At 42.5% G+C, this 14471-nt stretch overlaps 2 long non-coding RNA genes across 2 annotated transcripts; one reads left to right on the top strand and one right to left on the bottom strand.

Moving 5' to 3' along the window:
* The first annotated feature begins 1360 nt into the window (after window positions 1–1360).
* LOC112488554 (uncharacterized) lies at window positions 1361–14197 on the top strand. Its single transcript, XR_003052741.1, has 4 exons — window positions 1361–1486; window positions 7470–7585; window positions 7722–7872; window positions 13624–14197. It is a non-coding gene; the product is annotated as an uncharacterized LOC112488554 (long non-coding RNA).
* On the bottom strand, window positions 1476–5544 carry LOC103394236 (uncharacterized). The gene is made up of 5 exons (XR_523118.3): window positions 5387–5544; window positions 5063–5130; window positions 4133–4215; window positions 3746–3839; window positions 1476–3655 (listed from the first exon to the last, which is right to left on the bottom strand). It is a non-coding gene; the product is annotated as an uncharacterized LOC103394236 (long non-coding RNA).
* Window positions 14198–14471: the final 274 nt, after the last annotated feature.

The raw sequence follows: 14471 nt of genomic DNA, 5'->3' as shown, positions 1-14471 counted from the left end.
TCTCACCATTTCTCATCATTTCTGCCTTAACCTTCTGCTCAGACCAGGGGAGATTCTGCTGATCGTTTCACATTTTCTCCACTAGTTGGCAGCAGAAGACTAACGCTGCGACTCATGGCTTCCTGACTGGATGTTCCTTCCTGTGCCATCACTGCCTGCGTCTCTTCATCAACTGTGGCACATTGTATCCACCACTGACCGCCATATATGGTCTGTGACGGTGAACATCAGTCTGCAGAAAGATGGCGATGAGGGGACGTTAAAGTGATCGAGACCAAAAATGTAAGAAAAGTTTTTCACTGTTCATGAACTCACACACACTAACACACACACACACACACAGAGACACAGACAGCACATACAGGAAGTGACAGCGAGACAGATATTGAAGACTGTGCTGTATGTGTCACCAGTCTGACCCAGACTGCACTTCCTGCTCACCAGACAACTGTCACCCTATAGTCTCACACACAGACACACACTCACACACACAATAGCAAAAGAGTCCCCACCAGATGGAGGCGCTGACATAGACAAAGTTGATAACGGGGTTACCCTCATCATTCCCACTTACACCCTGACTAGTGTGGGCCTCCCTCACACACGCGCACACACACAGACACACAAGAAAGTATGTTATCTGTGGTCATCGGCCTCTACTCATGTCACACTCCTGTCTCCTTATCTGCACCCTTTTGCCCCGAGCTGTAATGCCTGGCCCCCTGAGAGAGACAGAGAGAGCCTCCACACACACTCTCTCTCTCTCACACACACACAGACACACTGGATGTGCAGAGTTTGTGCAGAGGGAGTCGTGTAGACTCCTGGTGAGAGGACGGAGGTGGGAAGCGTGGGCAGATAGTGTGGGAGCAGAGGGCAGCAGACAGACGCTGGTGCCTGGAAGGAGAGAAGCTGTGAGAGGATGGAGAGTGGAGCAGCAGAGGATGTGTGCTCTGATTACTGGGGTGAAGGCGTTAGCAGCCACATGTGACCAACCTCTGTGTTGTTCTCCACACTCGCGCTGGAGTTTTGTTCTAATTCTGTCTCTCCACAGTTAGTCCGTACTTTGCTCTTTTCTTTTCTAACTCTGACTCCCGGCTCCCCTCCTTACGCTCCCCTCCTTCCCTCCCACAGCTGCTTTCAGTCTTCGACCCTCACGTCTCCCTTTGTGTCCTATCTCCACACCGGGGAGTAGATCAGTGGACTGCTTTTTGGCAAAAGAGAGTAAGGTACATGTGCAGGACTGCGTTGTGTGTACGTCCTAACTTTTCTCTTTGTCCCTACTTTCACCAGTTCATATATAGTTCACACTGGAGAATAAAGGCGCACTCTCAATTTTTTTAAACTTTAATGCATTGATTTAAGATTCAAAATGACAGAATATTTAATGTGACAGTTTTTCACAGATTCTGGATTTGAAGCTTGCAGCACGTTCCAAAAGAAAAAAGCTGGAATGAGGGTGACGCAAGACTGGGAAAAACCACAGGTAAATACATCAACTGGAAACAAATGAGTGCCTTGGATGTGTATAAAAGGATCATCAGGGAAAGGCTCAGTCATAAATAAGAAGGTCCAAGGGTCAACTGTACTGACCAATAGTCTAATGGGTTAAGAACAATGTGTTTTAATGTACAGAAGCAAAAAAATGTGAGGATTTTGTCATCAACAGTCCATCAAAAGTATCAACAGTATCTGAGAATCTGTACTTAGTACATGCAGGTATACTTCAAATACTTGTGATTCAAAACCTAAAGGAACATTATTAATTATAGATATTATTTTAACGCCCTTTTATCAGGTCATCTTGACCAAAGAGTAAAGAATAGTTAAAAACAATCTAAATCCCAGTTTAAACCATGAACCTGAACAGGTTCTCTAGTCTCATCGACTCCCTCCACCTCCCTCACCTCCTCCGTCTGACCATTTAGCTCTAACAAGTGCTCTCATAGTTAATGAAATTTCCCTGTCTGAGCTCAAATTTCTACGATTAATCTTACCGTCCCGCTCCCACTTCTCATCCCCTCACCTCTTAATAACATCCCACCTCCTTCCCTTCTTGCCCAGACTAGCACCACTGCCTCCGCCTCCTCTTCTCTCTCCCTCTCTCTTCCTCCGCCATTTATCCTCCATCTTCTTCTAATTTGCCGGGGTGTAATCATATGCACAGGAGGAGAGGACGAGAGGGAGGTGAGGGGCTTAGCCAACATTTGCCTAAGGCTCCGCAACCGGGATCGATAAGTGGTCTTAAGTTTATCTGATTTTTATCAGCGGAGCCGACAGGGGGGTAGGTCGATGGGCTGTGCCCGCGTCAAGTTGACCTTTTCAGGGACGACGGCGAGCGAGCTACCCCTGGGATCCCAGTGGTCCCCTGTCACTGTCTGACTGGCACAAGTCTGTTGGGCTCAACGACAAAGTCTGCAGAGACGTCTATATCAGAGGCCGCTGTGTCTGACAGGGCCTGGCTGTTGTATTTATAAACTGTCCTTTAGCCGTGACACTTTGCCAATGATCGGGCCCTAATTTATGCGGCAAAATCTCCTCGGTGCAAAAATGAAAGCTAATAGAGTCATTAGCCGCTAATTCGAGTTGGGATACCTTGTATAAATTGGCTTACTTTGTAAAGCCCTCCCTGGATAATGCTCCACTCTCACCCCACCACCCTCACCCCCTTCTTCCTCCCTCACCCCCGTTGCTCTTTCATCTCTCATTCTCAACATGGCAGAACATCATAACCCTCCCAGAGAACACGGCTAATTTTATCCCCTCCGAATGGTTGATGGTGTGGGTTTGTTTAATAGTGTGTGAGGTGAGATATTTGATGATGGTGTCTGCACCTTGTCTCCACCTCTGTAGTACGCGTTCAGATACACAAACACAATGAGATGTTTCACGACACGAACAAACCTGCCCATGCACTTATGTGCACGTGCGTTTATGGAGCGTCGCACGTATCGCTGTCCGCGCCCAAAAACAGTTAGTGCCGATGCGTTGTTGTGCAGCCTGACGGCTAATTATGACATTAAATGTTTATGAGCATTGATCAGCAATAGCCCCAAAGTGAGATCCATTTCATATTCTCACCGGCACGGCTTAACGGCATACTGATGGATGCACAATGATCTCCGATACGATGCAACAGGGAGACCTGCACGCGCCGCATATAAACACACACTCTCACTGTTATCTACACTCGTTAGGAAAATGATTTTGAACATTAGCTTTGTTTGAAAACATACAGCGGCGATTCAGCTGAGCTGAGGGGCAAAGCAGGAAGAGAAGAGAACTGGGTTAAACTCTGAGAGGTTAAAAAAGAAAATGAAACAGTTCTTCTGCAGCAACTGTGACAAGGAAATGTGGATTACCGTATTTTCTGGACTATAATTTCATAGTATAGTAGTGCTATGCTATTAACAGAATTTTTTGACATAGCATGCTAAGTCAAAAAAAATCTGTTAACAATAGCAATCCAGTTACAGTGATTACACTACATTACTAACTACAAAAAAAGCCTAACAAATATACTAAGTACTAATAAAGCTAAAAAAAAAACATACTAAGTCAACTAACAACAGTTGCTCCTTCACTCTACCTGGCAGAGTCCAAGGCTAACACTTCAGGCCTCCATGTCACATGTCCGTCTTCTCCTCCATTGCATCTGTAAACAACAATAGCAGAGGAGGCGCAATGAATGGAATGACAAATACGAGCTGGAATCACAATCAAATGCTGTGTTGGTCTCATTTACCTGTTGCTGTCAGGGTAGAAAGCCACACGGTTGATGGGACCAACATGACCTTTGACTCCTGCTAAACTCATCCTCCTACATAGCAAGGAAGAACCTGCAGATTAGAAGAACACAGCATTGTGCCACATGTTAACACAAACAAACAGGTTCTCCTTAAAAGCAGCTACAATGTAGTCACTTCAACAGCACTGCCAACCACTACATGTTTACACATCACTATGACTGCTCACTATCAACTGTAATACAAAGTTGTGGCTTCTTCAGTGCTAATGCCAACACCACAACTCACCTCCCATAACCACCTACAACACACACACACAATTGCAAGGTTCAAGGTCACTGTTGATCTACTAGGACATATATTGTACAGTGACAACTTCATCTTACCTGACTGGAGAAATGGCAGCAGAATTCACCGGTCTCTCAGTTTTACAAGTCTTCATGTGATCCAGAAAGGCAGAGTCAAAGAGCTGTGGAGAGAACACATGGCACTCAGTCATTTCCACAACATCATCACTCCAAGTCTTGGATTCCAAAACAAACAAATAGTCATTTCATTTTTACTCCACTATCTGGGTGGCTGACAAAGAACCTTTAACAGCCTCACGCTGTCAGCTTTGAACTCAGCAAACTTTTATTCAAGCACTCATCTCTCTTGAAGGCCTTAAAGTCACAGACAGTCAAGTCACTTAGTCCTTTATTGGACTGCAATCTGTCAACACTAAAAACTAACACAAAACCATCACTGTCAGTTCATTTCAAACTGTACCACTGATTTCCCCTAAGATGTACATCACATACTCAAAAGTCTATTTCAGAATATAACTCAGTGGATTCACATTACAAGGTCTGTAGTACGGACAGATTGACCAACACACCTAGACTGAAGGAAAACATCTTTGTAAATTAATGGGACACTAAAAGTAACCACACCTACTACTGGGTGTTTTTTTAGTGTATCTCCTTATAACCCCCAGCAAATTGTCAATGTTTACTTCACTTTACACATACTCGAATAACAAACTATCAATAAATATCTTCAAATACATTTATAATTCACTTCTTTCTGTTGTTCTACTTTGGAGCAGGGGTCTCAAGCACAAATGACTGGAGGGTCACCTCACAATTCCATACATATATAAACAACAACAAATCCAAGAGTTAAAAGGAGAAGAACAACTCTTTTCTTTGTTGAACATTTCCGTTAGACAACTGGACATGAGATTTTCACTCAAGAGGAGGTGAGCTGAGACACAACACAATCACCCACACACAAAAACAATTCTGTTGAGGATTACTACGACTGTTTACACTTACTCAGATGACCCCAACGGCCCACCCAACAGGAGAGGCCTGAAGTAGTGGCCCTGCAGCAGGATGGGTTTCTGTACAGAAAAGCAATATTTGCAAGTTAATGTCATATTTTCAAAAAGGTGCATCAGCCCAGCTTAAATTATTTACCCCGACACCTCTATGTTAATTGTTTAGGACGAAATACTAACTACGAATCACTTTAATTTCTGACAAAAGCTAACGTTTGCTACCGAGACACGTAAGCTAGCGTAACTTGCACTAACGGTCTCGACCGAACGACTACAATTTCAAACAAAATATAACCGACTACTGTTTCAAAAAACCCACCATTTCAATAAATCAGATGTAGCCACGTTGCCCAGGTTTTCACATGAACGCCCGCTGGAAGCCCAAACGGCTAACACGCGTGCCTCATGCGCCGGAACTGCCACCGGAAATAAGGCCCGTACAACGTATTCCCACTTCCGTTAAACAAACGTTCCGATATCAGCGCGCTCCCTACCCTTGACCGCTGACGTTCCCATCACATTCTTTTTTTTCTTTCTTTTTTTGTGTGTGTGTTTAGTCTCTTGGAACTTTTTGTTTGATAGAAAGAGCGTGCTTTGACAACTGTAACAGAAAATCTCATTGGTGACAATCTACATAAATTAATAATTTAAATTCAAAATGCGCACCAGCTGTTTCACCATTGAATTTACATGTGGATGTACAATAAAATTGACTGAAAAAGCATATATATATATATTAGAACTTGCCAGAGCGCAAGCCCACCGTAATGAAAGTCGACGTCATTTATATATTTTTTGTAGTCATTAATATAAATAAAACACTAAAGTAACGCCGCTATGTAAACACAGACGAAGGCTAGTCCTAATGACAGTCCTGCTTCGCCATAATTTCAGTCATAGTTTTAGTTTTTAGATCCTGACTCGTGTGTGAAACAAGGGCTGGGTCACCCCCTGTCTGTTTACTTACCGAACATGTAAGTTTTCAGTGGTACAGGAGTAGCAGATACTGGTACACAAGCCTAGAAAATAACGAATATGTGAAATTATATATTTTAATATACAAGTTGCACCAGAGTATGTAAATAAGGTATGTAGTTGGTGACAAGACCATTTTCTTAGAACTGGCATTAATTTAAAGTGTGTTCTATGTTTCTCAAGCAGCCTACAGTATGTAAGTATATGAATAACTAAACAGTTGAAAAGTAAAACTACATGACATAACTTGAAGTGAACGGCCTTAGACGCTCCAACTGATTGTTATACAGTGTGCTGGATGTAGCCGGTGGTGGAACATTCTGGTAGCAGTTGGAGCTCCCAGGTGTGGGTACATCTCAGTGTAGACAGTGGACTCACATATTGGCTGAGAAACATGCAAACTCAGCAATGTTCTTCCTTGGATTAAAAAAGAAATAAAAAAAATCGGACTATTTTATTGGACATTTAAACGTGTCGGTGGAGACAGGGAAGGTGAATGTGAGAGTAACTGGAGAGCATGCAGGGGGATTTGCAGACACGCCGTCCTCAGTGCTATACGTCATTAGCAGAGTCAGCCGCTGTGCTCTCCAAATGCAGTAAATTTAAGGTTGGCTACCAAGCTGGAGAAAGACCCAGAATGTGTGCCTATTTATGATGTGAGTTATGGAAGCTCTGAGCAGGCTTTCCATTTGAGTTCCATTGAAGTTAATGCTGTAATGCCAGCTGTGACATACGCTGAAACGCAGCTCTTCAGGAACGGATCCAGAAGGGCTTCGTGTTTTCCCTGGAAAAGTTCACAGCCCTGACAGCAGGTCCAGGAAACGTCCCACACACTCTGTAACAGCAGGCAACAGATGGAAAAATGTGGAATGTGAATCCCAGAAGCTTTTTCTCAGCATTCTGGATGGCACATATAAGAAGAAACTCAGATTTAAGTCTCCACCAAGACACTAAATCATCCTTATTAATAGAAAAAAAAGAGAAAAGAAACAACGCTGTTGTTTTTAATTGAGCAGCTCGTGAGAAATGACACCCAGATGTGCGTTATGAAGATCATGTAGCTAACACAGTTACCCTCCACCTTTATCAGTCATCTACCTTCTGTTTGTCAGCCCAGTATCCTTTAACCAGGGCGAAGCACTGCAGGTTAAACATGATGTAAAATGCCTTGTGTCGTCAGTAACTAATTTATTAAACTTCAGAAACCCAACATATTAAATGGAAGTAATGAAGCTTAAAAAAACCAAACTAAAGATAATAACTAATAACTGAAAAACATGTGTACATAAAAAATACATACGAAAAAAATAAAAACATCAAGTCCTGTCTTCAATAACAATAATCTGAATCCAAAATATTTAATATACATAAGTTTATTGAAAAAGCTATTTTTACTAAAAGAAGTGTGCTCTCCAAATGCCTTTAAGTACCCACTGGAATATGCATACCCCCATTTGAGAACCAATCACCGATAACACGTCAGCCCAAAAGCTGGAGGCAAAACCCTGTCGTTCACCTGATCTCACCCTTCACATTTGACTTGGTAAGCAAACTTTTGTCTCACCGAATGAATTAAATAATTAAGCCAATCCAATTACTTAATTTATTTTTTCATTACTCATGCGTTCACAAATTTCCTTTGCCTCCATTCGTCATGCAGCTCAATGGTTTCATTACAGATCAATGGGGAGCTGTCCCCATCAAGAGTCGCACTGTCATCGTGCAGATTAATCAAGATGTTGCCTGCATGTGGAGTGGGCCGTCCTTATGGTAATCAGCCTGTAACTGGGAACGACCTGAAGGTGGTGAGAGACGACAGAGTGACTACAGGTTAGCATGAACAACTCCGACAACTCCTACACCGTCGCTGTGGTCGTTTGAGTATAAATGTGTGATTCAAACGTAGTGATGGTTAAAACCTTATTTAGACTTTCAGTAGGATTAGATTCTTTGTATACTTTTGCAAAACCTTGGTGAAAATGTCCTGCGAGGCCTTGTATCAAAACATTTCACATTGTCTGTTGCTACGTACGTTATGCTGTCAAAAGTGTTCGGCTCTTACTTGGTTGACAAACAATAGCAGGTCATCCAAACATGGAAGTAAGAATGGCAGCACTGTAGCTTAAAAGTGTACAAGTTAGCAAAATACAAGAAAATAACACACAAAAAAAGAGAGACAAAATTCCATATATGTGTATATATATAGCCTAGAAAAGAAGAAAACAAAAATAGCATAAAATTAGCCGACATGCTCGTAAAAACTATTGTACCACAAGTAAACTATCCCAATTTATGCAAATCCACAATTATACCCAAAACCAATAATAACCCAATTAGAGAAAGGGCTACAATTGTCTAACAACATGCCAAAAAATATGAAGCTAAAATGTAGTTAAATGTAGTCACATAGATCCATCCAAAAGTTGCCAGAAGATATTTGCAAAAATTTCTGCAAAGCCGTGACATTTATTTGAAATCCCATTGTTGAAAAGTGAATTACGACCGTAACCTGAGGCGCTTGCAAAACTTTGAGGAGCAGTAAAATAGATAGGATGGTTATTTATAGCCTTTGAATGGAAACGGTAGAGGAAGTGGAGTGGTGCAGCAACACACGCTGGCCAACGTGATCTGGACGACAGTCAACATTCCTGACTGGAGTGAGACATTCACACCAGGGGCTGTTGATTTTGGTTTAAAGTAGAAACATGGAGTAGCACCTCTGTGGTATCACAGTTGTGAACGTGCCCTGCAGCTAAAGCCAGGATGTGACAATAGTAACGGTTCAAGGATCAAGTTTCACCATTAATCACTGTATGTCAGAGAGATAAGATGCAGGGTAGCACAAGGAGACTAAAAGTATACAGGTTAACCTGCAGGTGGCACTGAATGGGCCTAACAATGACAAACAAATTAGATTACATTTCAACTGCTAATTACCCAGTGGAAATTAGAATATATACATCTATACATATAAAATAATAATAGTATAAATAAAATATATACATCTGTATATATGTATATATATAGTATGTGGTCGCAAAAGTGCAAACATCCTTTTGAAATTTAGACGTGTTTTTTTTTTAATCAACAGGTGACAAACATAAGTTAGTGCACAACCGCCATCAGTACAGTGAACTCCTGATGTAGTTCGGCTGTTGGACGAGGACTTTCTTGCCATTTATTAAACTCTGTCACACAGTGAAGGCCCTGGGCTGCAGAGAGGTTGACCCAGCATGAAAGAAGTTTCATTTTTGAAAAGGTATCTTTGAGGTGAGGGTCACAAAAGACTTTGTGAAGCTGTAACATTCCACAGGAAGTGGATGGTTGTCACAGATTGAAGAATGTAGGGGGCGACTGTGACAATGAACAGAACTTGATGTCACGATGACACGATTGATTACGAGAGCAATGTTAACAGTAAAGTTATGAGCAGGTTGCCATTTTTTACAAAACAGAAGAGGGGTTGACTCCAGTCCAGGGTTGACTCACAGGTCGTGAGATAGCATTTCATAGCTATTTAGCTTTTTCCATATAAAACCATCAAAGGTCCTTTATAATATGTGACAAAGGAAAAAAGCCAAGTCAAAGCTAAGATGTTTTGACTTGTGTTTTTTATTTCCACTGTCATGCAGCTCAGTTTGGTCTTTTCTTCACATCTTCAGTGTGAGACGTTTTTGTGTAGATGATCAAACGCATGCATGACTGTCCGTATGTCCAAGTGTTCTGTTAGTTCTGCAAGGCAAGAGCAGTGATAGGAGGAGGGGGAGGAGGGGGAGAGTGGGAGAGCGGGGAGATCTTCTCTGTTTAAGCCTAAATTCCTCGTTTATTTGTTTGATTAATTTGTGCAACGGCGTGCTGTGACCCTGTTCTGTCACACGTCTCCTTCACTGGGGGTTTATTTTAGCAGGGCGGTAAGTGGCCCCATAATGTCACAGTAATACTGGGTCAGGCTTAGCCGAATGCTGAGATGATACTGGGGGGCGGGAGGGGGAGAGGAGGAAGAAGAGGAAGAAGAAGAAGAGTAGCAGGGGGATGAGTTTATGTGAGAGAGAGGAGCGGGAGGAGGAGGAAAACGTCCCTCGTTCATCTTCCGAAAGTGAGCGTTAAAATAACACCTGGCCTGACTGGATGCACCGTGGGTGTGCTGGAAGGATCTGCACATCAGGCTAACAGGAAGTGTCAGCACATGCACACAAAGAAAGAGAGAGAGAGAGAGAGTGGGAGATGCTAACGCTCGCAAGTGAAAAATTAATTTCGCTTACAACACCCGTGTGACAGAAGTGAACCTGTAAGCCTTCACTGTCAATATCTCTGGAGGTCACAACCTCTCTGTACGAATGCAAATGCTTCAAATGTAACGCAGGGCTGTGTGTGCGCGCATATATTTTTAGTGTGTGTCCTTGTGTGTGTGGCAGCCGGGATGACGTTCAGCGGTGAGGTAGATGCTGGAGTTTAGAGGGACAGCGGAATACAGAGAGAGAGAGAGAGAGAGGGACGGCTTGCATATTCAACACACTGTCGCCCGGCTGTCATCGGCCGACTGAGCAGCGTTGAGATGGGGAACTGGTCAAATTACCGGCCGTGCTCGATTCTGTCTCCCACAGTCACAAGTCTGTCAGAGATGAGATTTAATCTCTTAATAACGAACCGGGCCCGAGATGTGTTTTTTCTCCCCCAGCCTCCTCTCATACTTTCCCTTTCTGACCGTCTTCAGATCACATCTGCTGGTGCTGACAAATCACATGCATCTCGCAGAGAGAAATATCAAAGTCTGAATATGTGATATTCCCTCCCTGCTCCGTATCTCTCCGTGCCTTCATCTCCTCCTCCTCTAATACAGGCTGTCGTGCCAGATCATGATTGATCAGGGTCTTAGTGGCCAACGCTGGCTTTCCCTCTCTCGCTGCGGAAATGAATGGGGATCAGATGTGCTCCAGCTATAAAGTTGGAAGCTGAGTTATTGGTGACACCAGCTACAGAGAGTGGAGAAGAAGAGAGAGAGATGGAAATGAGGAGGAGGTCGATGAAATGGATGTCTGCTCTGGGATGTATCAGGGCTCCGGAAAGTTCAGTGATTTCCGGGAAGACTTGAGAAACATGTGATCTAGTGATGCAGGTGACAAGAGAGGAGGAGTTACAAGCTCTTGTACTGTGTCTGAGGCATCTTTGATAATGGGAATCATAATAACACCAGGATTGTCCCACAAATAGACTACAACAGTGGTTCCCAACCTTCTTTGTGCCCTGGCACATATATATCGTCAGGAAAATCTCCACAGCACACCACCAAACCAAACAAAAATCTTACAAAAAGTATATGCAATGAAATGTAATAATATAGTTGAAGACAATGCTGATATACTGGCAGGAATTGAAGAAAGACACTCACAAAGATCTTCAACAGCTCTGACTATTTTTAGTTTTCATAGCCATCTGCTGCCACCTAGCAGAAGAGTATTTAATTGCTCTGCCTGTCACGCATTGACTGACAAAGAAAATTATTTGCAATAAATAAATAATAGTTTTTGGACCAATTAATTGAAATTTGATCATTTTCCACGGCACACCTAACGATCTCTTACGGCACTCTAGTGTGCCACGGCACAGAGGTTGGGAATCACTGGACAAAAAGCTCAAAATGTGACAGAAACATTGTGTGAAGAAGTCACTGAAGTTTCTCAGACAAGCTAATGGTTTCGACCTCCAGTTTTAGTCGACTCTTCACCTGAGCTGGAACACTGTAAACCATTGCTTCTTAAAGCGTGGGGCGGGTTCAATGTTCAAATGATGAGGGCGCAACTGCATTTTTATCTTCTTGAACTTGTCTGTTATTTTTGCGTTATTGATTTGAGTTCAATAAACTTGTCAGAATGTTTTATTGCGGCTGTAAAATTGTTTTGTTCGTTCCCCTTTGAAGAAGTGAACAAGTTTGATTATCATGTCTGAGAATGTTCACAGCAGTCCTTCTCAATCGTCGCTTTCTTTGATCGATTTATGTACGTATAATTATGACACAATTATATACTATTGGAACTCTAATTACTGTCGTGCGTACTAGACGTGCTGAACATGCCTACAGTACAGGACGTGCCGTCGTGATGTTTTATGGTCATTCTGTACCGACTTCAAGTTCATACCTTTCATACCAGCGACGACTGATCGGTCCCACTATTCTGGGACTTCACCGCAAAAACGGTCCACACCTATTAGCCTCAGGTCTGGGCACCTCGCTCCTCTTCACGCTGTTCCCACATGGCAGTCACCTTTGAAACTGTTGTAACTCTAGTTGATTAATGCCCCAGGAAATGAGCGCGTTGCCAGGGACGGCGTGGAAACGCTGGAACTTCCTGTGTTCTGCCGAGGGGCTGGAAGGCTTCGGTGTCCAACATCGAGCCTTTTAGCTAATTAGCTAAATCAGCTCGCTGGGGTTTAATTAGAAGCAGCTCGCAGACACACCCGTGTCCTGGGGGTCTTTAATTACCATCAGGTTCGTTAGGAGAGAAGGGCCTTGAGCTCTAATTACCTGCCTTCGTTGCACTCCTAGGTGTTTCTTTTGTTCCACGTCTCTAAAAGCCCGTATTTACAGGAAGAAAAAAACCGTAAAGACCCACAGGATGTACCGATACCTCGTTAAACTGCACGGTGAAGAGCGGAGATGTTTTCATTAGGAGGTCAAGAAGAGCCGTTAGAGCGGTGAGGGACAGGGCAGATAACCCAACAGGAGATTACAGTGACGGAGGCCTGTGAAGCTATTGAGTGACAGCTGTGGTGAAAGAGAGTGTGTGTGTGTGTGTGTGAGGAGCGTGTGATAAAGATGGAAGGAGAGAGAGAGAGAGAGATGCTGCCAGTTCGGTGTAAAAGAGCAGTGTGTGTGTTGTCTCTTCTTTCATGCTGATTGTCAGCCTGTAAGGTCTCGCACAGACAAACAGTGGTAATTACCCTGACTGGCTGTAGCAGTGACGGCACACTCACACTCACACACTGACCTTGTGTAGGTTACACCGGTACATTAGCAGAGACAGTGGACTCACTGCACGTTTCATTCATTACATTCACTCACTGAAGTTAATGCAGTCTACCCTGAAAATGACGGACGGTAATGAAAGCCAGCAAACTTTGTGTGACCTTTGACCCCATGAACTTATACAGCAGATTAAGTTAAAAGATTAAGAGATTTTCTTGTCATTGTTGGCTGCAGGATTCAAACCTCCTATTCAAACTTTTTACTTATTTTTGCCATTGTTTACATATTAGCAATTAGCAATTTATGGCTACAATTATTTTTTGTACAAGGAAAAAATTCGAGCAAATTGTTTGCTCGAATTTGCAAAAAAAGCAATTTCGAGCTGCTTTTTTTGCAGCTCAAAATTGTTCTATTGTTCTATTTTATATAATATTGTTGCCATCTTTTATTATTTTCAATATGTTGTCTTTTTTCCCTGTCTCTCTCTCTTTTTTTACATTTTCGTGATATTTAACCAATATCACATGTGTATTCTGTTCTATGGCAACGCTCACAGTGCGTTGCCAGATATCTTGTGCACCATGACACTTTCATGCCTTTCCCTGCTCTTCACAAAGTGCTGTGCCAGACCGTGTCAGGTCCGGCTGAGACGAGCCGGGTATGGATTCATTGATTGACAGCACGAGTGGAAGCTGCCAGGCTTGAGGCATCGAGTCACTTCAGTCGATTTGTCCTTGGCCGTCAGAGAGGACTGTGATGACACACAGAAAGAGCTATCAAAACACACAGTCAATGTAATGGAGTAAAGACACACTGAAAGTGAAGGCAACGCAAACAATGACGGCGTGGCTTTGGGAATGATGCTAAAATTATTGGCATCGTCTCCAATGGCAGCTTCTCCTCAACAGGACGAGCTGAGCTGAGAGTTGGTTTATTGTTCTGACATTTATCCTTGCATTTATATATGAATTACAGATTTGTCAGCATATATGAGAGTCAAAAAGCCCTGAATTAATAACAACATGTATTTACTTTAAATATATATAAAAAAGGTATTAGTTTTTACATCCTCTATTTGAATATAAATGTAAGCACTTCTTTAAGTGGTGTTTCTATCAGTCACATCACTCTTTTTGGAGTAAAAAAAACCTGACGGAGATCCATCAAATCCTTTCTCAAAACATTCATAATTTCATAATTCAAAAAAAGATTGTTGACTCAGAATGAGAATATATATATAAAAACCAGTCAACGTACTACAGCCAATGCTAAAGAAAAATGAAAAATAACAATGAAGATATTTCAAAATCAGACGTCTTTTGAAATAAAAAATATCCGTCTTACAACTGTTTGACTGACCCTGTACTGTACACGTTCCTAGTTGAGACATTTGTGTTTATTAAAAGAGCCACTGACGAAGATGAAGATAATGGGAACCTTCCTCATCATCAACGCCAGCGATGAA

This window comes from Cynoglossus semilaevis, chromosome 18 (genome assembly GCF_000523025.1).
Source record: "Cynoglossus semilaevis isolate Cse_v1.0 chromosome 18, Cse_v1.0, whole genome shotgun sequence".
In the NCBI taxonomy this organism is placed as follows: domain Eukaryota; kingdom Metazoa; phylum Chordata; class Actinopteri; order Pleuronectiformes; family Cynoglossidae; genus Cynoglossus; species Cynoglossus semilaevis.
Note: the sequence above shows the minus strand (reverse complement) of the source record. Positions and strands in the feature narration are given on the sequence as shown.